The 27,726-nt window shown below is 49.5% G+C and overlaps 3 long non-coding RNA genes across 4 annotated transcripts in view; 2 read left to right on the top strand and 1 right to left on the bottom strand.

The window, feature by feature from the left end:
• Nucleotides 1-9,864, top strand: part of LOC106021774 — a 45,073-nt gene extending 35,209 nt beyond the window's left edge. The window contains exons 2-6 of one of the 2 annotated variants that reach the window (XR_005869723.1): nt 2,526-3,103; nt 3,201-6,695; nt 7,027-7,184; nt 7,827-8,556; nt 9,644-9,864. This is a non-coding gene — a long non-coding RNA (uncharacterized LOC106021774). Of the gene's footprint in view, nt 1-2,525; nt 6,696-7,026; nt 7,185-7,826; nt 8,557-9,643 lie in introns of both variants that reach the window. The other variant, XR_001196947.3, reaches the window with a different exon arrangement.
• Nucleotides 9,865-13,432: 3,568 nt separating this feature from the next.
• On the bottom strand, nt 13,433-21,066 carry LOC121133020. Its single transcript, XR_005869751.1, has 3 exons — nt 20,762-21,066; nt 20,111-20,393; nt 13,433-14,011 (listed from the first exon to the last, which is right to left on the bottom strand). It is a non-coding gene; the product is annotated as an uncharacterized LOC121133020 (long non-coding RNA).
• On the top strand, nt 14,005-19,375 carry LOC121133019. The gene is made up of 3 exons (XR_005869750.1): nt 14,005-15,141; nt 16,629-16,726; nt 19,047-19,375. It is a non-coding gene; the product is annotated as an uncharacterized LOC121133019 (long non-coding RNA).
• Nucleotides 21,067-27,726: the final 6,660 nt, after the last annotated feature.

Here is a 27,726-nt window from a genome sequence, read left to right as displayed (position 1 = left end):
AGGCTTTGTGTCTCCCAGTCTCTCTCCACATCCCTGTCTCCAACCATCTCTCACTGTGCAAACATGACATCCTTAGAGAAGACTTCCCGGGCCCCCTCCTTCATCCCATCCATCTTAGATCGTCTCGGCTTCCGGGGCTCCTCCAGCACTGGGCCTGTCCTTCACCATTTAGCTACGGACACCCGTCTTATCCCATCATTACTTATGCAGGAGTAGAGAGCAGCATGGGAGGGTGGCCCAGGTCCTGGAGAGGTTGCTCAGAAGCCTGAAGCATGTTTCCTGGGAGGTGATCCCAGAACCCTGGGAGAAATGTCCACACTGGCCAGAAGCCCCTGGCATGCAAGGTCTCAGAGGGGCTTGTTTCTCCATCCACTGATTCGGCACAGGGTGTGGCACTCTGAGGTTTAATATGTGGAGCAATTTACATCAGCCCACCCTCTCCATAGGCCCTTCATTCAAGACCACTTTACTCCTCTCTCTCTCTCTTTCTCTCTCTCTCTCTCTCTCTCTCTCTCTCTCTCTCTCTCTCTCTCTGTCTCTGTCTCTGTCTCTGTCTCTCTGTCTGTCTGTATGTCTGTCTCTCTCTTTCTCCATGAAGGACATTTTATACTCAAACCACACTACAGACTTTTGAGGGTTGAATGAGGCCCCACTCACATTAGGCAACTGCTTTACTTGGCCTCTATTAATACAAATGTTAATCTCCTCTTTTAAAATGTCCTTGGAGACACATTCAATACAGAGACCAAATAGTTGGACGCTCCTCGTTTCAATCAAGTTAACACATAAACTCAGTCATCATAGCTACTTCAAGAAAGTCTCAATTTGAGGAGACACCTAGGGAGGAGTGGGCCTAGACCTGGCCTATGCAGGATAAGCTAGATAATCCAGGTAAATAGACGGCATATTCAAGGACGGGGGTGGGGGTGGGGGGGGACACAGTTGTCACTGTCACAGAGAGCAAGGAAGCCAGCGTGTCCGGAAAAGAATGGACCAGATGGGAAGACACTGAGAAAGAATCTACAGAGAGATACCATGGGTATTTGGTTGGTTGGGTTTTCCCTTGTTTTGTTCAGTTCTTGGGGAAGGGTCTTACATATCCCAAACCAACCTTGAACTCTCTATGTAGCTGAAGGTCCCCTGGAAGTTTTGAGCCTCCTGCCCCCCCCATACTAGGGTTATAGATGTACGCCATCACACCCCATTTCAGTGGCGCAGAGGACCAAACCCCAGGGTCTCATGGCATGCTAAGCAAGCACCCTACCAACTGAGCTGTCCCTTTAAAGTGATGTCTTTAAACGGTCGCTCTGGTCGCTTTGTGGAGATGGGACTGTGGACAGCAAGTGTGGAAACAGGAATCTTGTGAGGAGGTTATAGGTCTTGTCTTGAAGAGGTGGTGAGAAGTGGTTCTCAACTTTCCTGGTGCTGTGACCCCTTAATACAGTTCCTCAGGTTGTGGTGGCCCCCAACCATACAATTGTCTGGTTGCTATTTCATAACTGTGATCTTGCTACCATTATGAATCATAATGTAAATGTCTGAAATGCAGGGTATCTGATATGCGACCCCCACAAAGGGTTCAAGACCTGTACTTTGAGAACCCCTGAGTTAGAATCTTCTGAAAATCCAACAATGCGCTGATGCATGAGATAGGAGATCAGGGAGGAGCCAGAGGGATTTTTCCCTTGAGTGGGATTTTCATTTCCTCATGTAGGAACAAGGGCGAGCCCACGGGGAAGCCTGCAGCACTGCGCAGGCTTGAGCAAGCACCGGGTGAATGACCGTATGCAATAGAGAATCTAGAGAAGCCTTGAGAGGGTTGGGGAAGACACAGTCAATGCCAAAGGGAGAGTGTCCCCAGGAACAAGGTCCGTCCATGTGAGAGCCCCTCCCAGCTTGCCTGATGGCCGGAATCCCAAGCCTGTGTGACTCAGAGCAAACCCATCAGAAACATGAGCCTCCCTTCTCCATCCTTGTCTCCGCCCTCCTGCTTGTTCTGGCACAAGCTGCAGCCAGCAGGACTACAGGGGAGACCCAGGGAGCAGGATCCGGGGATTTCCCAGGGACCGTGCTTCGGGGGTGCGGTGGAGTGGGATGGGGGAATGGGGTTGGGGTGGACCGGGCAAAGTTGGGAGCCGCTGGAGCCCGGGGTCTTTCCCAGCCGTTCTCCAGCCTAAACAAGACAGCGAGCCCACAGCGGTCCTGGAGCCCCCTCCAGCTTTGGGGCTATCTTCCCAGGAGGCGCACCTGCTGAGCGAGCGGGGGTAGGAGAGGACTCCTGTCCTCTTCCTCCAGAGAGTGAGCACAGCCCCCTACCCCAACAGGAAGCAGCACAGACATCTATCTCTCTTCCAAAGGTGCCCTGAGAGCCTCACAGGCATATGTGTCCCCAGGGCCTTCTCTGCAGTTTGCCCGGAGCCAGGCTGTCTCATCCGACATTCTGTTCTCTACCCGGGGCAGGTGCTGAGCTGGCCCAGCGGTTATCTTCAGGCGGCCTCTGCTAATGAGCGGTGTTGCTTTGGCAGGTAGACAGCTCTTGCTTGACCCCCTTCAGGAAGACTTGGGCCAACCTGTGCTGGGGCAGGCTGAGAAGCAGACATCCAATCAGCAACCCCTCAGTGTTCTCCCAGCTGGGACCTCTCTGCTCCCTGTGGCTGGAGCCTCGGGGACTTCCAGGTAGGGTGGGAAAGACCAGGCTGTTGGAGAGTGGGCTCCTAGGAAGGTTTTCTACCTTCATTCTGGGGAACTTAGGAAGGGTCACTGTAGCTGTTTAAGACCACGGAGGCTGCAGGGGGCTTGGTCTGGACCCCTCTACCTTTCTTCATCGTACCATGGTTGTCTGTTGAAGCTGACCAGATTCCAGGCCTTAAGCCTTATCAGAGGTGCCCACTAACAGCATCTTCCAGAGGGCTCCTGGTGAGTTGATGGGGGTTTGGGTGTGCGGGTGCCGGGGAATCCAGGACCTAGGAGATCCCTGGGATGACTGAATCCCAGTCATAGCAGGGGACCGTGAAATCCTCACAGAGTACAAGAGGAGCCGGATTCCAGCTGCCCCACACACCAGGCAGAGCACGCAACCGCTCGGCTCTCTGCCAGCCTCCGCGTAAGAATGGGTGCCCCTGGGATTCCTGTCACCTGCCTGCCTGCATCCCTGGGCTCTGCCTCTTTCCCCTTCCCTCCTCCACCCTCTTTCTCTCCAGGTCCTGGCTCTGCTTCCTTGAACCCATCTGCAGATGCAAGCCCCAGCCCAGCCCCCAGGGAGAGGCTGCACCTTCATGAACCTTTCCACAGCTGTCTCCTTTGGATCTTTTTGCGGTCTGGGCTTGCTGTTCTCTCGACAGTAGTCAGGAAGCCCTTACCCCAAAAAGTATCTACGGGAGGCTCGGTCGACAGGGGGCCCCCAAGGGCTCCAGGTGAGTCATATCATACTCAAGAAGACCAGGTGACCCCTGGGTGACCACAGGTCACAGAGGTTCTCAGCCTTCCTAATGCTGTGACTCTTTGGTGCAGTTCCTCATGGTGTGGTGACCCCAACTGTAGAATTGTTTTCGTTGCTACTTTATGACTGTAATTTTGCTACTGCTACGAATTGTAATGCATATAACTGATATGCATGATATCTGACATGTGACCCCAAAGATTGAGAAACGCTGCCCTAATGCTTTCTGTGCCATAGTCACTCCTTGCCTGGTAGGCATGTTTAGTGGGAGTGACTCCAGCCTAGGCCAGACAATGCTGCTCCAGTGGAAGCTGTTGGCCACTATGGGCACTCCTGGTAGAACCGTCACTCGGTATGCTCAGCCCTCCCTGTGTGTGTGTGTGGAGTAGACAGGGCCTGGCTGATGACTCCTGCGCAGAGAGACCTGTGACTGGGAACACCACAGTTGATCCGGTGGATCCCAGCAGCTGTGTGCCGTGAAGATGGTGAGCTTCTTGCCAGGATGAGGTGTCTGCCGTCTACCCTCCATCCTTCAAATGAAATCCTTGACTGCTCAGGTAGACAGAGTGGATACCATTGCTTACTGCTGGTTCAGAGCCCTCTAGAGGGAGGAGGGGGGATTGCGCACACTGGAGAAAAGGGGCCGACTGGGGGAAATCTAAGTCATTGTCCTTAGAGGGGGCCACTTGGGTGCACTGAGGAGGGTTCACAGGCAAGGGGTGAATTAAAATCCAGGGGATCTTTCTAAAGGTGATGCCCTGTTGGGATAAAGAGCAGAGGACCCACATAACGTAAATTTAAAATCGCCAAAGGTAATAAGGATTACTCCCACCCAGCCCCAGACTCTGCACCCCTTGGGATGGAACTGGACTGCAGGTGGCTTCTGCTAGTTTGACAGAGTTGGGGATGCCTCTGCAGCTGTGGTGAGGTCACAGCAGGTCAGGGATGGCCACATGGGTACCCATCTCATTCCCCTCCTCCCCCATCCCAGGGGTTGGGGGCAGCCCAAGGTGAGGAGTACGATGTCAATCTCATTGTCAACAAAGCCACCAATCTTGGGAAACAAACCCCCTAGAAGATCCCATCCCTGTGCAGAAGCCACTGGAGGCAAATCTAGGGAGACATGTGAGCTGTGGCCGGGCGTGTGAACCTCTCTGATTTCAAAGGTGCCAAGGGATCCTGAGTGGATCTGGGAGTGTGTGTGGGTGCGTTGTGGCTGTTTAGGAAGGAGAGCCGAGTTCACAGGTCAGAAGCGGGGACTGTAGGTGTGTGGAACAAATGCCCGCCTTGGAGACAAGCAGATGTCAGCGAAGAGAGAAAGAAAGAACTCCGACAGGCAGACGTCAGCGAAGAGAGAAAGAACTCTGACAGGCCGTCTTACAGGGCTGACTCATCCTGGGACCACGGGTCCTGATGAAGCCTGCCTTCCCAGTTCTGACCCCAAACAAAGTAGGTTTGCTGGGCCACCAGCCCCAGCGTGCGGGTGGGAACGGAGTTCGTGGCTCAAGGGCGGCATCGTGTGGTCATCGTGGGGTAGTTCACCTTACAGACTCCATTATGAGTGACCCTGGAGGACAGCAGTCTTTCCCAGATTAGAGCAAAGCAGTTCCATCCCAAGGGATCCCAAGGGGTGCAGAGTCTGGGACTGGGTGGGGGTAAGCCGGAAAGTCTGCTAATGTGAGGCGACGTCCAGTGAGGTTGTTTACAGCTTGCTCATCACCTAGGATAAATCACCTCTCAAAACGGGTTTCTGGGTCTACAGCCTGGGCATTTGACTGCCCCCAATCCCCCCCCCCCCGCGCGCTCTTCAATCGTCTCATCTCAAGTCACAGTTATGCTCCTTCAGGGAGCTGTTCTCATCAGAAGGCATCTTTCAGAAAAGATTTCAGCTCCAATGCATGGCCTTCTGAGACTCTGAGATCTGGCGTCAGAGCCCAGCCTTCCAGGACTAGCTGTGTGCTCCTGAGAAAGCCCCTAACCCTTCCAGCGCTTCCGCTTCCTCCTCCCCAAAACAGGGTGAGAACGCTCGCCTTACAGGACCGTGGGTCCCGAGGCTGGGCCTAAAGCATGTCAGCTCCGAGGGGTGTCTGCTTGACCACCTGTGTCTGGAGGCTTGCTGCTCGGGACACAGTGGGGGAAGGTGGCCACCTCTGCGGGGAGCCTGGGGCGTGGGGTACGGGACGGGAGGCGGGTGATGAGACCTGAAGAAGGCAGAGGGCGGTGTTCTGCTGCAGCTCCCGAAAGTTCCGGAACAGGGACTGGGAGGGATCGCTGTCTAGCTGGAGAAGTGTGGGGGGGGGTTGTCATCAAGCCTGGGGAGGGAAAGAAAACGAGCAGAGAAGCTCAGGAGGGGCCAAGAGAAATCAGGACGGAAAGGGAAAATGGAGAGGCGACATGAGAGATCTCTCTGATGGCTAATATCCCCTCTCAAGAGGTTCAGGGTGCTACTGGGGCACCTGGGTAGGGTGCGCCCTCTCCCAGGAAGCTGAAGGCTGGGGTCTGTTCCGTGTGGGCATATGCTGATAAAGAGGCCTTGGGTCAATCACCTTCCTCCTCTAGACATCCCCATCGGTATAATCTGAGTGTGTAGAGCATCTCAGATTCCACCGGCTCCCTCCCAGACTCACCCCTCCTAACAGGCAAGCAGATCTAGGGCCCCATGCTAACACAAGAATGGGAGCTGTTCCAGCATGGGATGGGTTTGTGGGTATGAAGGAGGGCGCCTGAGATCTGGGAGGAAGAGGCTGGAGAAATTAGCAGTAGTGAAGAAACCTAAGGACTTCCCTGAAGTTCAGCTGGAACACATCAAAGGTGGCTGGAGCTATCTCTGCCCCTTAGCTTAGCAACACGTGACCCCGCATGCCAACATGACATCAGCAGCTCCGTTCATCTGCCCCACCTGTGAGCCTGCCCTCCCCTCCTCCAGCCGCAAAGCCTCTCTGTTGCTCCCAAAGGTGGCCTGGTCCAGCAGGATCTGGGGGAGTGACAGTGGGAACTTCAAAGGACTCAGGACTCCCCGGATGAAGCTGGCATGGAGGGGACAGGCGTCATCGGAGCTTTCGCTTTTGCATCTGTGCCCTGAGTCCTGGGGCAGCTGCTGACCCCAGTCAGACAGCATCTCTGCTCTGGAATCCTGCCTCCCTCCCTGTCCTTTCCTCCCCTCCTCTTCTTTTCTTCCCCTTTCTTTTCCAGAGTCTGCACCCTGTCCAGCCAGGAATCATCTCAGATCTGATTCTGCGCTTCAAGAGTTCCTGGGGTCAGTGTATCACCATCTTGAAGGTGTGGGCAGGGCATTCAGGACGGGAACAGAACTCATAGACTTGTGGTCTAGGACATGACTCCTTTGCTGAGAGATCAAGAAGTCCCTCTTTAAGATCCTTTATGCCAGGCTGCAGGGTCATTGAAACAATCCAGGGCTCAGTGTTTAGGGGCAGAGGGGCTGGGATTAAAGGCGTGCGCCACCACTGCCCGGCTGGTGCCTGTTTTTTGTTTGTTTGTTTGTTTTGTTGTTGTTGTTTGCTTGCTTAGTTTGTAATGTCTTCAGAGAGCCTGTTCAACAGTTTTTAGAACCTGATGCTTTCATCCAGAGCTGCAGGTGGAATCCAGAAACATCATAAGAAGCCTCTGCTCACACGGTTCCCTCTTCAGCTTTGGTGGAATCATGAGAAAGGAGCCCAGATGCTGACACTTGGAAATGGGAGTTGCTGGATGCCTAAGGATGCGATTCTACAGAGAAAGAAGAAAGGTAAAGAGAGAACTAGGTAGGACTTCCTTCTGGGTAGAGAAGCAGCTGGGGTACCTGGAGCTCGGGCATTGGGACCTCCAGGGCTGTTGAGGTGGCTGGGGCAGCCAGCTTCCTGTAGTCTCATTTTTACCCCACATCTGGATGAAGGAAAAGGGCTCAGTTTCCATGACCATGAGATCAAAAGGATACAGGACAATTGGCTGGGGTGGGTGGAAGCCCCTTGGGTGTCCATTTCCGCATCAGAGAAAGACACATTGTGAACACTCACTGGAGACACAGGGAAGCCCGAAGAAGTTTCTCCCTTGTTGAAGTATTTCAACCTTACAGCAAAATACAAAGAGAAATAGCAACAGCCTCACGCCCACCCCAGGAAGGGGCTAACATTGTGCTACACTTAAATCTGATTCTGAAAAAGATAAAACAGTACTGAAGCCCCCCTTTGTGCCCCCTCCTCTCTCCAGATACACAGCCACTTTCTTGCAATCAGCGGATATTTTTCCCACACATGTGCTCTCCCTCATATTACTCATAAATTACACCTAGCAATACTTGGAGTGCTTTTTACTTTCCACAAGTGATGTCACAGTGACCCTATCTTTTGAGAACTTGCTGTTTATTTTAAACCCAGCATTGCGTTTCCAGGCACACTCCTTTTAACGTCTGAATAACTGGACATCACAAGAGAACCACGGTTCACGCCCTCGCCTCCCAGTGGACAGTCGGCTTGCCACCGTCCGGATACAGCTTGTTCCTTCTGAAACTCATGTTGAAATCTATTGCCCTTGTGTCAGTGTTTGGCGGGGGCCTCCATCCTCATGAATGGCTTAATCCATTCATGGGTTGATAGATTAGCCCCAAAATGACTTCCTTATAAAAGCGAGTTCTCACTTGGAGGAGTAATGCATGCTATAAGCTCAGGACCCTAAGTTTGAAGCCAGGGTTAGCGACTAACTGTCTTAGTCACTGTTCTCTTGCTGCGATGACTCCATGGCCAAAGCAACTCTTACAAGAGAAAACATTTAACGGAGGTCTTGCTTACAGTTTCCGAGGTTGAGTTCATTATCATCATGGCTGGGAGCCTGATAGCTTGCGTGAAGGCTTGGGGCTGGAGAAGCTGAGAGCTCCACCTCGATCCACAGGCAGAAGAACAGAGAATGGGCTTGGAAGAGACTTCGAAACCCCAAGCTCGTGCTCCCCCCCTCCCCGCCAGTGACACACTTCCTCCAAGGCCACACCTCCTAATCCTTCTAATCCTATCAAAGAGTTCCACTCCCTAGTGACTAAGGATTCAAATATATGAATTTGTTGGAGGGCATTCTTATTCAAATCGCCAGAGCCATTTAGCAAGATCTACCTCAAGAGCGGATGGGAGGTGAGGAGGGAAGGAGGGGAGGAGGGGAGGAGGGGAGGAGGGGAGGAGGGGAAGTGGGCATGGGGAGCCAGAGGAGAGGAGGGAGGGAGGACTGGGATTGGAGTGTAAAAAATAACCTTAAAAAAATGATCTACCTCACCAGGCGTTGGTGGCGCACGCCTTTAATCCCAGCACTCGGGAGGCAGAGGCAGGCGGATCTCTGTGAGTTCGAGACCAGCCTGGTCTACAGAGCGAGTTCCAGGACAGCCTCCAAAGCCACAGAGAAAGCCTGTCTCGAAAAAAACCAAAAAAAAAAATGATCTACCTCAAAGTAAATAAGAGCAATAGCTAAAGATGTGGGTCAGGGGTCCTGGGTTTAATCCCTGATACCACTAGACCAAAGCCAGAAACAAAAATGAATATCTAGGTAAGTATGAAAAGGGGTTGGTGGCAGTGAGATGCCTGGGCAGGTAAAAATGCTTGTCGCCAAGCCTGACAGCATGCCCGGATCCCTGGAACTTACACGCTGGAGGACAAGCAGTTCCCTCAATTGTCCTCTGACCATCACATGTGTGCATGCTACCCTGCACATGCACACACACAGACACATTAAACAAACACTAAACCACAATAACAACAAAAAATGCAGTAAGCTCTCTGATGAGCTCGTCCTTTGTCACCCTGAGGTCTGCTCTGCCTTATTTTGGAGCCGCAGGAAGACCCTGTTCTGTACAGTCCAGACAATGATCTGCAACGACCATGTTTTAAATCTAGAGAAAGCACGAGTTAAAAGGAAAAAGTCAGCAAGTGCCATAGCAACAGAAACAGCAGCTCAACATCTTCAAGCCAGTCTTTTCATCATCCAGCACAGACGGCTGGAGTAGCCTGGTTGATGAGCAAACAAAGGTTGTAAGCTTGGGGCTTGCAACGTCCAGCAAAAAATTGACTGGGGAAGTTGAGGCAGCCAGCTGTAGTTTCTGACTGAGCTTTCTTTCCATGGATGAGTTTCTTGACACTTGCAAAGGCTTTACCTCCCAGCTGTCCTCAGGGACGTGATGCTTTTAATAATCTTGGCCTGGCTGACTGTTTCCCTCACTCTCTGTTACAGAACCAGGGGGCCAGGCTGACCCAGGATAAGGAGTTTTGAAGGAGACAAGGCAAAACCTCTTTGCTTCCAGAGTCTACTTTCAGGAAACGTAACAGAATGTGACAGTTTACCAATATAATGTGTATTTTCAGACCCTTACCAGGGGACAAGCAGGTGTCAGAAACATACTTTTGTACACCCCAGCCTCCAGAACTGAAAGCTAAATAAACCTGTATTCTTTATAGATTAGTCAGTCCTAGATTTTTTTAAAGTAGTAGAAAATGAACTAAACTTTTTTTCTGGTTTGTCACTATCACAAATAATTCCTCAGTGAACATCTTCAACCGCGTGTCCGTGGTGATGCTGGATTGAGGGAAACGGCTGTCTCAGTCACAGACTTGTGGGTTAATTTGTTCAGTAGCCTTTGCAAACCACTCACAGAATGTGACACTGTGATGGTTAAGTGTGATTACCAGCTTGATTGGCATCTAGGATCATCAAGAAGACACAACTTTGGCTGCATCGGCAAGAGTCACAGGGTCACTGAGGCTTTTTAACCAAGGTCCCAGAACGCTGCTGAGCTGAGACCAGCCGTTGTGTGTCTGAGCTGGGTTCCCTGAAAGGAGACCCTGATTGACCAGAGAAGTTCTCCTGAGGAGGAAAGAACTGTCCTAAATGTGGCTTCTAGGCTGAATAAAAAGAGAAGAAATGGGGAGGCCAGATGAGCACCAGACTTTAATGCCCTCTGTTTGCTGGCTGTAGACACTATATGATCTATTCCCATTGCCACGCTTTCCTACTGCTGTGACTGGCTGACCCTGTGACTTCTAGGCCTTTGAAACTGGTTTGCAGGAGGAATTGGAAGAGTTTGGACCCAGAAACTTAGAAAGCCCTAGAATGCTACAGCAGAGCTTACAGGGCCGTTCTGGTGGGAGGGAGGGAGGCCAGACATGTTGTCCTAGTTAGGGTTTCTACTGTTGTGATGAAACATGGCCAAAGCGAGCTGGGGAAGAAGGGGGTGTGTTCAGCTTACACTTCCACAGCACTGTTCATCATTGAAGGAAGTCAGGACAGGAACTCAAACGGGGCAGGAACCTGGAGGCAGGAGCTGAAGCAGAGGCCATGGAGGAATGCTGCTTACTGGCTTGCTCCCCATGGCTTGCTCAGCCTGCTTTCTTATAGAATCCAGGACCGCCAGTCCAGAGATGGTACCACCCACGATGGGCTGGAACCTCCCCCATCAATCACTAATTAAGAAAATGCCATACAGGCTTGCCTACAGCCCAGTCTTATGAAGGCATTTTCTCAATTGCGATTCTCTCCTCTCAGACAACTCTAGCTTGTGACAAGTTTGCATAAAACTAACCAGCACACATAGGCTGATGACTTTCAGAGGGCGAAAAAGAATATTAGGAATGTAACTAGAGGCCATTTAATGTTACATTCTGGCAAAACAATGTGACTATGTTCTTCTTGCCTTGAGAACTTGAGCAAGGCTGACCTCAAAGGCAATGAACTAATTTGTTTGGCAGAGGAAATTTCAAGACAACATAATATTCAGGATGTGGCATGGTTACTGCCCACTTCTTTTGAACAGATTTACAGTGAGAGAGCAGAAAAATGGGTAAAAGCCATATGAAAATGTAAAGTTTGGAAAGGAAAGACCGTTAAAGTTGTAGATAAGTGATGTGGGAAAATGCTCTTGTGCACTGTCAAGAGTTGTCACTCATCTCATATTGGTTTAATTAAAAATGTTGATTGGCCAGTAGCCAGGCGGGAAGTATAGGTGAGGCTACCAGACTAGGAGAATTCTGGAAAGAGGAAAGGCAGAGATGCAGTTACCAGCCAGAGCAGCGGAAGGAAGATGAGAATCCCTTACTGAAAAAAGGTACTAAGCCACGTGGCTAAACATAGATAAAATTTATGAGTTAAATTAAGGTGTAAGAGCTTGTTAGTAATAAGCCTGAGCAATAAGCCAAACAATTTATAATTAATGTAAGCCTCTGTGTGTTTATTTGGGACTAAAGAGCTGCAGGACTGGACGGGACAGAAACTTTTGCCAACGGATAAGAAGGGTGTGGAGGAAGCACATGTAATTGCTAACGAAATTAATACAACTCAAACCAGGCTTTTCACTTTGCACTGGAATGACTGAACCTGAAGCTGCTGCTTCCCAGGTCATGGCACAAGGAAAGTGACTAATTTGGACACATCCTAAAACGTTCTTTAATTGGTGTCCTCTTCCCTGAGCCAAAATCAACTATAAGGATAATGTAATTCCTGACTTATGTTCTCTTGACTCTACTTTCCCTTAAAGTCTTAAGTTCTTCAGCTGTGAATTCTTTGACCTTTTCTAGAGTTTTCGAGAACCTGAACTTAGTGGCTTCAAAGGAACAAGTGTGTGTGTGTGTGTGTGTGTGTGTGTGTGTGTGTGTGTGTGTGTGTCTTTGTAGAGAAGACAAGTAGAGAAAAGGCCTACTAAGGGGTAGGCTTCCACAATATCTTTCAACAATCCACAGACTCTGGGAAAGAGCACCACCCTCACATTGTGGGTCCTTTCTTCCCTCCTATTTGTAGCGAGTGAGAGGAAGGTGGTCCTACAATGTCACCCTGCAATTCCATATTCCCACAAATGCCCCCAAGTATTCCTCTAAGCTACATCAACCCAGACAAGAAGGAAAGGGGTGCACTCTCTGGGGGTGGCCACTCCATGTGCTCATCTAGGGTAAAGGGCTGGCTTTTGGCTCTAAGCCCAAGCGTCCTCTGTCCATGCCAAAGACTGCTCCTGCCCTGGGCCTGTGAGGATGGACAACTGCCCAAGGGCACTGGCTGCTGACTCCATGCTTCCACCGCAGGGCCAGACAGAACCATTCTGGAACGCCTTTTCCCCACCTCCTTGAAACAATGAGATACCAATACACTTCTTAATATGACTTGAGAAGAGGGAGGTGTGGTTAAAGAGACCACGACCAAATTGCCTGTCTCGGAGGGAAGACATCTCAAGAGGCATAGAGCTCAAGTGAACGAAAAAGTGAAACTCACAGTTAACATGGAACACACTCCTCCAGGAGGGTCTCATGAATGAGTTTTGTGAATACTGAGAATGAGGACCCCCCCTTAACACTGGAAGGCTTTTCTCTGAAAGGGTCATTTGGCCTTTATCAAAAAGGTGACATCTGAGAACCTTGGCTTCTTTGTGGCACAGACCCCTTTCATTCCTGAACAGTCTACCGGCTGGGTGACAGACAGGTGACTTACTCCAGCCTAGAGGGCAGGAGTCCTATCCGTGTTCCCCAGGGCACCCCTTCAAGGACCTCACCTCAGAGTCCCGCCCACCAGCCAATGAGACCTCATGGAGGTGAGGTCACTATATCCTCATTCCCAGCCCAACAAGGGAGAATGGAACTTGAGGGGGGGGGTGGCTGGTGAATACCAGATATCACCACTGATGTTGGTAAAGTGGCAGAGGGCAAATGAGTCAGCAGCAAGTTTAAGCAATGAACAATTGCACCACGGGGTGTTTCTCAAATTCTTGTCTACTTTTAGAAAGTGCGCAATGCCATTCAGTGGGCATCTTGGTTCTGAAATAGCTACGAAAATGTTAAAAATGCTGTGGCTGAAGATGTGCCCGCGTTGACCTCTTTCCTAAAACAATAGTCCACAATTGTGTTGCCAGTCCTTTAGCCAATCTTGCAACCTGGCTGGCCCTTCGGATCCTTGCTGGTGACACGAAGGGAATGTGTGCGAACATCTCTGGAGGTCCCTTCTGGCCTCAGTTTCTGAGACCTGATGATCAGGCTGCGTCTTTACAGGGCCAAGACCACCAGCCAGTTCACTGAGTGTGGACAAAATGTTCTCCCCAGTCGATTCTCTGGCCCACGGCAGATGAAACAATGAGTTAATTGGCATTGGCTTTCATTTCACAACTGGCAGCTCTGGCATCATCTTGACCAGCGGTTCTCCCACAGCGGTGCCCTGACATGCTGCATGCCTGGAGCAGTTTTGAGGTGTGTCATAGGCAAGCGGCTACCTAATAATAACTGCCGAGTCTTTCAAATGATTGATGATCTTTCTTGTTTTAGTCAATTAGAACAGATTCCACGTAATCCTGTAATAATGCCCTGGCCCGTTGCTTGCACTCTGACATGCCTCTTTGTGTGGAAGAAATTTTGTAACTGGCAGACAAGGGCTGCTTGGAGCCCCAGACCTACTGGATGCCATGGGAAGGGTGTCACAAGCCGTACACATTCCATCATCTGCAACAGTCACAGGATGGCTATCAGAAGCCCCTGGTACGTGGTCAGACAGTAAACCGTCAAAGACCCAGGCACCAGAATAACCTGCTCTCAGCATAGCCGGCTACCAGCATCCTATGATTTAGCAAGGGAACTGGAAAAGAACACAGAGAGAAGGCCTGTTTGTTATGTCTGTTCCTTGGTCTAAAAAGAAAGATTCCGCTGTTATCTGTCCATTAATGAGGAAGGGAATGGGGTGTGACACGGTGTGTATTGAGTATCCATCCCCGTACCAGTCAGCCGTGGCTAGTTTAATACTGTTCACCAGAGACTTTGGGTTCTCAGTCTGTGAGACTGTGCTTCCTCCCTCCAATGGCGAAGAGCACTGTGATATACAGGCCACTGAGTTATGATGGATGTGATCTATTTCAATCCGATGCAGAGCCTTGCATTGGTAACTTTGGACTGCTCAGAGCACCCTCTCCCTCCAGGGCAGGGACTGCAGTACTGGTGGCAGCCTGGCATGTAAGCCTGAGTTCTGGGGGACTGTGGAGCAGAGCCCAAACCTGGTCTTGCTGCATGTCAATCACACAGCACCTGGAATATGAAGTCACACTTCATGGTTATAGGCCATTGAGATTTAGGGGTCACTTGTAACTGCAGCACAGACTAATTTTGTGCTGACTAGTGCAGTGTTTTATATAACATAGTGAGGTTTCGAATTTAGAAAGACTGAGGTAGAATCTTAACACTTGCTGACTGTGAACAAATTTATTAACTCCTCAGAATGCAGGCAAACCCAGTTTCTTGGCCCGTAAGATGGCAGCTCTGACTCCTTGCTCACAATGTTAGTATTTATGAAACATCTGACACAGGATTGGTATATGAATGCCTGATTTTGATGATTTCAAGTCGTGTGCCCTAGGAATAGAGGGTGGGAGATGGGGAGAGGAGAGGAGAGAGAGACTAGGAGTGTGATAAAGGGTAATTCGTTATTGGTGTTTCAAAAGGCACCAGATAGTGTGGAGAACACTGACCAGGGACCCCAGGGGTAAGAGAGCATGTGAAGTCATCTATGTCCCCTACCTCAAGCTCACAGAAACTCTAAAAGATAGGACAGGCTCTGAGGTTGTGGTTTACAGTTTCGCTCTTCTATAACCAGAGGAAAAGTTGGGTCTACCTCCAGGAATAAAGGAAGAGATAACAAGACAGAAGAGATTCCTTCCTCCCATCTGCAGCACGTCCTTCCATCCTTCCAACCAAGCCGTGGGGCCAGCAGGGAAGGTGGGGACCATTCCAATTCAGTATTGTCCTTTCCTCCCTGTGCTTGCTTCTCTGAAAACCATCAAGTTCCAGGGCGTCGCCCCCTCCTAGGCCTGACTTAGTGAACTGGGTTAGTCTCCAGCCCAGTGTTCTTTTTATCTTTTGGACTTAAAGGTTACTATGAAATGCAGTATTCCATAAAGCTGCTTCCTGCTCACCATTTTCCTCCTAAATGCCACATCGAGTGCCATGAACTTGGAATTATAAACATGCCATGCCCTGCCCCTTTAGACTCTTTAATTCTGTCTCTGGGAGAGAAGCTCCCTAGACATGTCAGACAGGCTTCATAGCATTTATAGAATAAAGATAGATAGATAGGTGAAGAGATGGATAGATAGGTAGATGATAGATTAGATATAGATGATAAAAGATAGATGGATAGATAGATGATAGAGATAGAAAGATGATAGATGATAAAGATAGATAGATAGAGATAGAATGATAGATGATAGAGATAGAAAGATGATAGATAGATGATCTAGATAGATAGAGATGGATAGATAGGTAGATGATAGATTAGATATAGATAGATGATAGAAGACAGATAGGTTATAGATGATAAAGATAGATAGAGATAGAATGATAGATGATAGAGATATATAGATGATAGAGATAGAAAAATAGACGAGAGAGAGAGAGAGAGAGAGAGAGAGAGAGAGAGAGAGAGAGAGAGAGAGAGAGAGAGAGAGAGAGAGAGAGAGAGAGAGATTAGAGAGAAACACGACATGACCAGGCTACACAGAGCACTGCAATCTCGGGCAGCATTTTCATCAGTCATCATTCTGACCCTGAATTGCTATAGATGAACTTCTGTCATAAAGACTAAGTTCCTAAGAGAATTCCCATTGCCATCAAGTAACTCTGACCTCCAGAAAATGGAGGTCTAAGTTTATATTACCAAAGTATTCATTAGATGTACCTGGGTTTGTGGCAAGTGCTCAGGGGTTATATGTGAAAATGCAAATAAAGTTGTGAAATTGAGTCAAAGAAATGGAGATGTGGTGGGTGTAGTCAACCTCATTTTGATCCCTATCCAAGATTGTACCCTGGCCCTGCTCTGTAAACCAGCCTGGTCTCAAACTCAGAGATTCACCTCCCTCTGCCTCCTGAGTGCGGGGATCAAAGGTGTGCGCCACCGTGCCCCTCAAGGACTCTTTTTTTTTTTTTTTTTTTGGTTTTGAGTCTAGCCTTTAATGACTGAGACATCTCTCCAATCCGTCAAGGACTCTTTTTAAAAAAAATCACTTTTATCATGGAAAGAAACTCTGATCGGACAGGAGAGTGTGGCGCCACTCACTAAGACTCTTAAATTTAAAAGCTTTATAGTTGAAGTGAAAATTGCCTGTAAATGTTGGGTTGTGTGCAGCTGCAGGGGTCTGTAGCACTAGTCAGGAAAAGGCCTTTGTTGAATTCTCAGTGGACCTGTCTCCTGTTGATGTGGCTTCCAGGGACGGAGCGAATAGCCCAAGCCTTGCAGAGAGGAACTGATGCCTGGATTACACCGTACTACGCCTATTGCTGGATGGCTGCTGGAATTGAGGCAAAGGTGGGAAGGTTTAACGAATCTGTGATTTAAGTCTCTCCAAAACGTGTATGTTGATGTCCAAATTCCTGCTGTGTCTTTATTAGCACCTTAAAGCTATGTAAAGCCACGAGGATGAGGACCTTGATCCATGATTGCCTTTATAGAAAGAAGCAACGTGGGCATAAAGATACAGGTGTGCCTGCACACAGAGGAAACAGGCAGAAGGTTGTACTGTGGGCCCAGAAGAGAGGCCTCAGCAGAAACCCAGTCTATGGGCACCTCCATCCTGGACTCCAGCCTCCCAGTCTATGGGCACCTCCGTCCTGGACTCCAGCCTCCCTGTGAGCGAGCAATGCTCAGGTTTCCACTGTGGAGCCATCAGCCCCTGGCGCTGTTAAGGAAGCAAGCTGACAGTGCAGGCTACGATCCAGACTGCCCATTTTCTGTTCTTTTCTGCTTATTAGTTGGTTTCACAAATATTTGGCACCTACCCCAACTCTGAAGACCCTCCTAAGCCTGCCTGAGATTTTTCCACATGCCCAGTCATCCTGTTAGGAAGCCAGAAATTTGGGCCAGGCAGAATGAGTCACAATTTGGCACATTCCCTAGGGGGTGATGGTCATAGCAAACATGAGTGGAACTGGGCTCTGCCAGCTTCTACCTGTCTCCAGCAAACGGGCAGGGAAATCTCTATCCCCTCCGTGCCTCACTGTCCTCATCCGTAAAATGGGGCAAGAACATTGCCCTTCCTCACAAAATTACAGGCGAATGACATAACAACAGGCAAGGAAATGAACGGTACCTGGGACCAAGGTAGCCTAGGAACAGCCTAGCTCAGCGACAGGCTGCTTGCTTTGGCACAAGGGTGGCAGAGACAGGAGTGGGGTGCCGGAGAGGACAGGGTCATCCCCTTCTAGGCGGCCCACACTGTAGAGCGGGAAAGTCCCAAGTTCTTCCCCTAGTTGAATCCCTGTCACCCCCTCTCCTAAACATGGCGGCAGGGGCAGGGCTTTTCAGAGAGAAAACTGTGCATCTTAATAAATCACATATCGAAATCAGGTTTTCCAGAGTGCCGGGCTTGCAGCCAGCCCTCAATAAATGGTAAGAAGCTTTCTGTGTAAAGCATTCTTTATGCGGCCCTCATTGCTGCTGAGGGCCCAGCGCTGGGGTACAACGTGCACACCATTGATAAGAACATTGATAAGAGCATTAACGAATTTGGTTTGATTTGGTACAGAAGAGCTCCACTCATGTCAATGGCTCCTCTGAGCCCTCCCCATATACCCAGGAATAAACATAAACCTCACCCAAGAATGACTCTCCACCAGAACTTGGCACACCCGAGCAAGTAGACCTTCCTGACTCTGGACCAGTAGGGGACTCCGTTTTTTTCAACTCTTTTCCTGCCAATGAGCAAGAACATTGGTGTGCGGCAAAGGAGTGGGAACCAGCACTGGGCGTGACTGCTGATGGGGTAGACAGGGCTCTGCTCACAGTGTCCTGAGCCCGGGAATGACGGACACACGATGCCGGGAGTTTGCTTCTTCAGCTAAGCTCTGTGATAATTGGGACATTTGCTCTGTTTTATTCCCCAGGGAATAAAACTTTAATGACAGTGGCTTCAGGGTCTCTATTTTCACATACCTCAAGATCTTGCTAAGCACACAAGGAGACTCAGGTAGAAGTCACTCTGTGTCTCTCTGTCACCTTCCACTTAAAAGTACTACGCAAGCCATGTTCTCAAATGACCTGGTTTGTACCTACCATATAGCAGACTTTTCAAAGTCAGATGACACAAAGGGTCAGGTCACAATTTAACCTTATCAAGGCCCTGGTTGCTAAGGAACCTTTCTGCAGAGATTAGTGATCATAAATCCCACTGTTTCAGTCACTGTTCTATTGCTGGGAAGAGGCACCATGGCCAAGGCAGCTCATATAAAGGAAAGCGTTTAACTGGGGCTCACCTACAGTTTCAGAGGTTAGTCCATTTTCATCATGGCAGACACTGTGTTGGAGAAGTAGCCGAGGGTTCTACATTCTCAGAGAGACAGACAGAAAGACAGAAAGATAGACATAAACCGACCCCAGTGGCATACTTCCTCCAACAAGGCCACAGCTCCTAATCCTCATTAGTGCCACTCCCCGACAGGTAAACATTTAAATACAGGAGCCTATGGGGGCCATTCTTATTCAAATCACCACACCCACAAAGATTGAGAGTGAGAAAGGGATTCAAGAAAAGAATATCTTCCCACTGGCCCAGGAAAAGCAGTTAGGAGTGAGCTACAAACATTCTGGAAACCTCATACCTCCCTATAATTTGCTTTGTTTCTCTCTACAGGCTACAAGAAAGTCAGGCCAAGAACCCAGAAGAAAGCAAAGCCTACTCCAGAGATTTTGGAAGAGGGTCCTTAGACATCAGAGATCAAGGTTGGAGAGAAACGGTAGATAGGGACTTCTGGAAAATATAACCAGATTTGACACACCCTCAGAAAGACTGAGAGTCAATGAGCTCTACCTGGCTAAAGAAAATGCGCCATAGCAACCGGAGTTGAAGATACCACATATGCCCATGTTTGTATCTCCTTCAGTCTACCCTGTACTGAACTGATATTGAGTTTGAGATTCTTTGTTCTTAGTTGCTTTAATAAAAATCTCTGTTTACATTTACTTAACACCAGTGCTTTAGTTATTACTGCCTTTGAGGAGAGAAGCAATTCAAACCTGGTATGTTCCTTGGTGCCTATCTATCCCAGGTCCAGGCAAGGAGCAGCAAAGGAAACGGAGTCTGTAGGCTCTGGTGAGGGGAATCTACAGTTCTCACAACTGTCACAGTGTCTGGTCAGTACTTACGAACAAGACACATTCTAGGTGGAGGAAAGCCTTAAAAGACAGAGGCCAGACCGCCAGTGTCCTGAAGATGAATGAGTAACAGAGAGAGGAGATGGGACAACATTCCACAGAGGTACCGCTACCTTTAGGTAGAAACAATGGTGGTGCCGGTGACAGGTACTTTAACCTCTAGTTGCTGAGATGGAAGGAATGAAAGCGACACCTCCCCAGGTCCTCCTGACACTCGGAAACAGTGAGTGACAGAAACATTCAGTGTAAGCTCAGACCCTCTGAAGTTTCCAAGAGGCCAACGGATGCCCTTGGTGTTCTGAGATACCCTGAGATAACTCATTTGGTTCACACACACACACACACACACAAACACACACACACACACACACAGCAGTGTTGGAATCCCAGCAAAGATGACAAATTACTGTATCAGAAATTCCTGTTCATCCCTCATTCCCAGCCGCTTCCTACTAGTTGGGAGTTATGTGACATGACGGAAACATGACAGTTACTTCTCATATGAAACACATTCAGAGCTAGCAACTACCAGGAGCCACATACCGAATATTGGGCAGGGTCTAGAGGAGCCTCCACTCTGAACTCTGAGGAACATACAGCTGCCAGGGACGGGTAGAGCCTGTGTTTGCAGTCAGATGGTCCTGTGCCTCAGTTGTTCTAAACATCCTTGACGGCAGCGTTGGTGGCAACAACCAAAGCCGAGGGGAAAGAACCTCTGTCAAGATGGGTCTGGAGGAAGTCACCTTTCTCTGGGCCATTTTCTTCAGTCGACAATGTAGGGGGTTGGAGAAGTTGTCCTTTCTGATCTGGTGTTTTCCAGTTCTGTCTTTCACAAAAAAAGATTCATTCAAATAAATACTAAATGGAAAGTTTCCGGTAATGATTTTACTTTGATTTCTTTTCATTTATTCATTCATTTATTTTTTAAGATTTATTTACTTATTACATATACAGTGTTACAGTGTTTTGCCTACAGGCCTGAAGAGGGCTCCAGATTGAAAAGTAGATGGTTGTGAGCCACCATGTGGTTGCTGGGAATTGAACTCAGGACCCTTGGAAGAGCAGTCAGTGTGTTTAACCGCTGAGCCATCTCTCCAGTCCCTTGATTTCTTTTTAAAATTTATTCTTTCCTCATGCATTTCATCCCAAGCCCAGTTACCCCTCCCTCACCCCTCCCCCAACCCCTCCACCTACCTCCTCTCTCACTCAATCCACTTCTGCAGATTTCTGATAGGGTCTCACTACTGTGGAAATGTAGAGATGAACCCTGGATCTAAGTATAAAGAGGAGATAGGGGAACCAAGCCAAGGACATCGAAATGCATCCAGATGCCAGATGATGACCTAGGGGCTTGGAAACATCACCCCCAGCCCAATCTCAGGGTCCACCGAGGAAATGGAGATAGCAACACCTGTCTCTCTGGCTGAGCGGAGATGCTAAGAAGACGAGGAATGCAGACATGTGCTTGGTGACTAGAAAAATGCCGTGGAAATGTCTGGTGCTGTTACCCAACATCCACTCATTTTACAAGCCCCACTTTCTGCCAAGAGCTGCACCAGGGGGTGGGAAGCTAGGGAGGAAGTATGCAGTCTGTTCCCAGGGACTTGTGGGTCTAGGGAGTGAGACACAGGAGGGATTAGAATAGGATGTGGCAAATTCTATAATAGAGGTATGTCAAAGGTACATGGAGCCCCTACAGGGACAGGGACCCCTTCCAAGGAAATGGAGAGGGTTCCCCCAAGAGGTGAACCTTGAAGGATGTACAACTTAGCTAGGTAAGAAAGAGCAGAGTTTCCGGGCGAAGAGGCTGAATAAAGAGTGAGCAAGGGAAGTTACTTCCCACTGAGTGACAGCGAGGGCACATTCCTCAGGCCACGGAGTGTGGGAAGGATGTGGGTGGAGCACGCCCTGTCAACCCATCACCCCAGCTTTAGTGTCCCTCCCTTCTTCCGGCGCTACCTAACCTGGCCTTGGCCTCTGCACCCCAGGCACAATCTGACGGAACTTTCTCCCTTCTGTAGAGCACGTGAGAACGTGTGTTTGTGGGACCCTCAGACCCAGGTCGATTCCTGGAGATCTAAGTGTCTCGGTTACTTTTCTAGTGCTGTGAAGAGAGACCATGACCAAAGCAATTTACAAATGAAAGCATTTCGTTGGGAGCTTGCTCACAGTTTCAGAGGGTGACTCCATGACCATCACGGTGGAAAGCATGGCGGCAGGCAGGCAGGCAGGCAGACATGGTGCTGGAGTAGCAGCCGAGTGTTCACATCCGATCCACATGCAAGAGGCAGAGAGGAAGAAGGGGCGGAGGCACATGCCACACGCTCACAAACGCACTGGAAGTTCAAAGCACTTCTTGGAATTTGCTAGCACAACGTGACACTGCTGTAGGCCCTGCATTTCAGTACAGATTCTCATCACCCATAGCCCCAGCCCTCCCAGAGTCACCGGTGTCTCCTAGGCCAGTCAGCTCACCTGCACAGATCTCAGTACCCCCTTTTGCCTCTTGCTGGTTGGCTTTGCTGTGATTGTTTGAGATGTAAACACTCAGAACACGGGAGGATCAGCCGGGCGGTGGTGGCGCACACCTTTAATCCGAGCACTCGCGAGGCAGAGGCAGGCGGATCTCTGTGAGTTCGAGGCTGGGCTGGACCGACAGCCTCCAAAACAATACAGAGAAACCCTGTCTCGAAAAAAGAAAAAAAAAAAAACACGGGAGGATCAACAACTAGTGACCTGCGCTTTGATACCCCGCCCCCACTCTGATACCCCGCCCCGCCCCCACTTTCCAATTTCTTTCTTTCTATCTTTCTTTCTTTCTTTTCTCTTTTGAGAACACTTTACGGCAAAGGTTAATCTTTGAAGTCCCTAAAGATTTGAACTTTTCGCAGAATTGGCTGCAGCTTCTTGTGGGTTAGAGTCTAATTGGAGTAGAGCAGAAGTGAGCCGTGCTGGGGGGGGGGGCAGGCAGGAAGAAGAGGCCACAGCAGAAGGCCACCAGCTGGGCCAGCATCCTCTGTCAGACAGGGAGCAAAGAGGTGACACCTGGAGTGTGCGTGACGGGTAGGGAGTCAGGGCAGAGGCAAGAGAGCAGGAAACCTTAGCACTGTGGTCTGAGGGACTGTCTGTAGTTGGGTGGTCCTTCTGTCAATCTTAACATCCCAGGCAAACCCCGAAACTATCCATGCTCCCCAGGGCACCTCAAAGCCTCCCTCACCACCTCCCAAGGTCTCTAGATCAGATTCAGTTAAACTCTTCTCCTCGGATTTTATGTTACAGCTGGGCCAGCCAACTACTGCCCCTGGGGTCAAGCATTCCTATCCTTCCCTGGCAGGAACCGCAGGAAGGCCAAAGCTGAATTCGTTCCCTAAGAACAAATGCACATGAAAAACAAGAGCCTTAAATAATGGAAGAAGCAAATGTGGTGGTGCATGCATAATCCCAGCGTGTAGGAGGCTGAGGCAGGAGGATGGCGACCTGGAGAGCTAACTAGGGTTACAATGTGAGACAAATAACCCAAACCAAAAGCACTTTTCTTTTGTTCCTGCCGTCTCTTTGAAACGCGTACACGTTTGTTTAAAAGCTCAGTAAGGGGCTGGGGAGACGGTTCAGCGGATCAAGCGCTCGCTGCACAAATGTGAGGACCAGGGTTCGGATCCCCAGTACCCACATGAAAGACCAGCTTAGCAGTGCACATCTGCCACCCCAGTGCAGGATGGGAAATAGAGATAAGCAGAGCCCCAAGGCTCACTAGTCAGCCAGGCTCGCTGGAAATGGGAAGTGATCCAACCCAACAAGAAAGGGGGAATGACAGTGGAAGGCACCCAAAGTCAACCTCTGTCTCTACACACATGCACACGTGAGTGCATAACACGCACACTCAGAGAGAGAGAGAGAGAGAGAGAGAGAGAGAGACAGGGAGACAGAGACAGAGAGACAGAGAGAGACAGAGAGACAGAGACAGAAACAGAGACAGAGACAGAGAGACAGACAGAGAGACAGAGAGAGACAGAGAGAGACAGAGAGACAGAGAGACAGAGACAGAAACAGAGACAGAGAGAGACAGAGAGACAGAGAGACAGAGACAGAAACAGAGACAGAGACAGAGAGACAGACAGAGAGACAGAGAGAGACAGAGACAGAGAGACAGAGACAGAGAGAGACAGAGACAGAGACAGAGACAGAGAGAGAACAACACCCCGTAAGCCCCTTACTGGCTTCCACCGAGATGTTTTTCCGCAGAGACCTGGAGATTACTCCCTGTGAATGTAATCACAAGATGGCACACCAGTTTCTAGTTTTAGAGAAAAGGAACACAGTTGTGGAAAAGAGAGATATGTAGCCTATTATCAGGGGTTGGAGGTGTGGATCAGTGGTGGAGAAGGTCTTTATCATATGTGACAGTCTGAGTTTGAACCCCTTAGCAGACAAAAATGCAATTAGGAATCATGGGTAGCTACGCACTCCCCCATGACCATAGAGGTCCGAGACACACTGTGTGACAGGTGCTGCCCCAGGACTCCTTAGTGATGGTCCTAAGAACATGCACAGAGTGGGTTGGATCTGCTGGGTGATGCTGAAGATGGGAATCCCAGCTGTCTGTGTCTTGGTGGATTGGCGTCACTTGGCCTCATCCTGTTGAATCCTCCTTAGTTAATAATAAACTGTTTTCTTTTTCCTCTTCCTATGTGGGAGGTCTTGTGAGTTGGAAATATTTTGTTTTTAATCCCAGTTCCCCAGTAATCTCATGCTGCCCTACTGAAGGGATGGACAGGGCCCTCCCAGACCCTTCGGAAAGAGAGAGGCTGGGGAGGATGGAGCGAGCTGAGGGGAGGCACACCCAAGCCAGGTGAAGGTCAGCTGGGACAAGGAACTGATGGCTTAAGCCATCCCTGGCCCAGCCCCAGCCCCCGGGCCTTCCTCGCAGCAGCTCAGGTCTCTATTATGCCTCGACCCGGCTAAAATTCCCTTCCGTACTTCTTGTCCCTCTGCATACAGAGCCAGAGTGTCATCAACCACTGCGAAGGTTTATACATTCCGTTTTCTGTATTCTAACTTGTCTTTGTCCCCAGGGTAAAATTCATTCATGTGGGGCCATTTGTGACAGTTTCTTTAAAAAATCATTTTTTTGTGGGCAAAGACTAAAGTGTACTTGGTTTTTTTCCTACAAAGGAATATGTCAGGTAAATGTTTCAACGATTTTACATTGACTTAAGAGTGGGATGCGTTCTTTTGAGTATTTGGCATCTGGGCAAACTGGGCTACAAAGTATTGATGGTTTGCTCCTTCATCCTCGCTCCCTGCAACTCAGTGGGTGGGATCCCAGAGAGGATGGGCCACAGCACCCTGAACTCTGGCCTGATCACTTGGGGTGGGCTAGCAATTTGGTGTGAGCCTCTAGACGTTAATTCTCAACACTGCATTTGGACCCCCAGGATACTTTAAAAGGATACAGGCTAACGAACAAGCCCCCTCCCAGGGTTCCTGCCTTAAATGATGACCCTACATATCAGGCCTGTCCTTAAAGTGCCTGGGCATCTTGGGGGAATTCTGAAAAGGCCCCTCTGTCTCCGGTTCAGAGGTCACCTGTGCATTCAGAGTCCTTGAGGTGAAGCTGTGCGGTCAAGATCGATCCCCTGTACCACCCTGTGATGCCTAGCACCAAGCCCAGGCGTTCTGATCTTCTGAGGTTGGCTGAGACCTGGGCTCCAGGAACTTCTACAGCATCACCAGGGTGAGACTGACTCAGACAGGAGAAAAACCCTGACTGCTTACACTGGGACTCAAACTGGGGCTCTGCCCGACAACTTTGGGTGAACTAATTGACACCTGTGAGGCCCTACTTTCTCACTTCAAATGGGGATAGCATGAACCACCTTGAAGAGTTGCCCACTGTTGGCTTCCTCCCCTAGTACAGCGTGGGTTGACATCTTAATCACTCTTCCTTGTCAAAAAGGGCAAATTTACCATCAGTAATTAACTCTACTATCAATAAAAATTCATTTCTTATTAATACAGAAGTGCTGCTTCTGCAACCGTGGCAGAAGATGCCAGGCTTGCCTGTCTGCCTTGGCTCTTTGACAGATGTCACTCCAATGGAGTCTCTCCTTATCTCATAAAGCCCTGTCTCGGGAGGCCAGCTCCTTTGAATCAAATTAGAGTTAATTAAATCCTCTCTAAAACTCACTAGGGGAACTCATAGCATATATTCAAAGTCCTGTCAGGCGTGGTGGCACACACCTATAATCCCAGCACTTGGGAGGTGGCGTCAGGAGGATCAGGAGTTCAAGGTCATCATCAGCTGCCACGTGGATTTGAGGTCAGTCTGACAACAGGAGACCCTGAAACAAAGCAAAAGTCCTGGGCGCTAGAGCCTGTTACAAACAAACGGGCCTCTTCTGTTACACACAATCACATTTATATTATAATGTAAACAGGAAGCCACTTAAATAGAACTAAACCTAGGACTTGATACCAGATACCATGGATTCTAGGCCGGTGACGTACCTTCAGCCACGCCCCTTCCCCTTTCCAGCTTCTACGTGCTCAATCTTATTTGAGATTGTTATGTTGAAAGGTGGGGATGGAAATGCTACCATTGCCTCTCTGAGCAGTGTGCAATTTCACAGCTCACTCCTGCCGCAGTCTAAGCAGCAGAGGGATGAGGGTTCACGGTGCTGCAGGGTGTGCCTGAATCATGAAAAGAACCTCCCTTCCCAAGTGTCTATCACTCTTTCTGCACCTGCTGGTGATGTGGTACCCTGGATCTGCCAGGTGTGGAGCAGGGTAACTTGCAACCCAGATGCAGATCCTGCCTGGCTGCCCTCAGAAGCACTGCATGAGATGCTCAGATAACTCCTGTGTATAACGGACTACAGCACACACTGCAGAAGAAGCCCACTGGGCCTCCGGCAAGGCTGGATAGAGATGTTAGTGTGATAACTATGCACTAGGGAAGATCAGAATGTGGGTAATGGGACAGGAAACATTCTCCAGCGCCAAGCGGCCCCAGGACTCGAGGCAGGCAGGGGTTGGTTCCTGGAGACCTTGGGTTACTTTCCAAGCTATTCCTAGAGGTGCCATCTTCAGTCAAGAGGTGTGCATCTTTTAAGCATTTGGTACACATTGTTCACAGAAAGGAAGCTCACCACAGGCAGGTTGCTCTTCACAGAAACGATGCTCAATGTTCACTCGGCCAAGCAGTGCGATGCCGCAGTCTTGATCTGAAAACAGGAGCAGGGATTAGAGTGGCATTTGTCCTATCAGTTCAACAAACATTGACTCTGCCTCACTTCTCCCCTTAGGCTGGGTGGGTAAGTAGAAATGAGAACACACAAAACAGCCTTCTGGAGTTCAGCCAGCTGGAAGAGGCCACCCACAGTTTAGTGTGTAGGGCAACCCAAGGCTCCCAAATAGCAAGTGCTTGAGCTGCAAGGAACCTGACCTCTCTACTTCCCCTCTTAGAGGCAACCCATTCACCTCTGCGGAATTATTCACACAGCTCTACTTGCTCTTTGGTGGCAGGGGCTCCCCTGTCTTTTTCAAGGGGCAGCTAAATGTCCAGCCACTCATGGACCGAGCACATTCCGTCATTTTCCCTGTTCCAGCCACTCATCCTAGCAACTGTCTTTGTTAGAGTTACTATTGCTGTGACGAAACACCATGACCAAAAGCACCTTGAGGAAAGGGTTTATTTGGCTTCCACATCCTGAATCATAGTTCACTGAGGGAAGCCAGTGGCAGAAACCTGGAGGCAGCAGCTGCAGAGGCCACGGAGAAGCGCTGCTTACTGGCTGGCCCAGCCTGCGTTCTTATAGAACCCAGGACCACCAGCCTAGGGATGGCTCCACCCACAGTGGACTGGGCCCTTCCACATCAGTGGCTAGTTAAGACAATGCCCTGTAGACTTGCCCACAGCTCTGTCTCATGGGAGGCATTTTCTCAGTTGAGGCTCCCTCCTCTCAGATAACTGTAGCTTGTGTCAAGCTGACATAAAATTAGCCAGCACAGCAAAGTAGGGATTTCCAAGATGCTTGGAGACATGTCTAGCTCCCAGATCTCCACAAGTGACTTAGTGGGGCCTCTGCAGGTCCTTGGGTAGGAAAGCTATTACTCATCCAGGGAATTCTATCAGTAAGCACACAGAGCCCCAAACTGTT

Source organism: Mesocricetus auratus, unplaced genomic scaffold (genome assembly GCF_017639785.1).
Source record: "Mesocricetus auratus isolate SY011 unplaced genomic scaffold, BCM_Maur_2.0 Super-Scaffold_100019, whole genome shotgun sequence".
Classification (NCBI taxonomy): Eukaryota; Metazoa; Chordata; class Mammalia; order Rodentia; family Cricetidae; genus Mesocricetus; species Mesocricetus auratus.
Note: the sequence above shows the minus strand (reverse complement) of the source record. Positions and strands in the feature narration are given on the sequence as shown.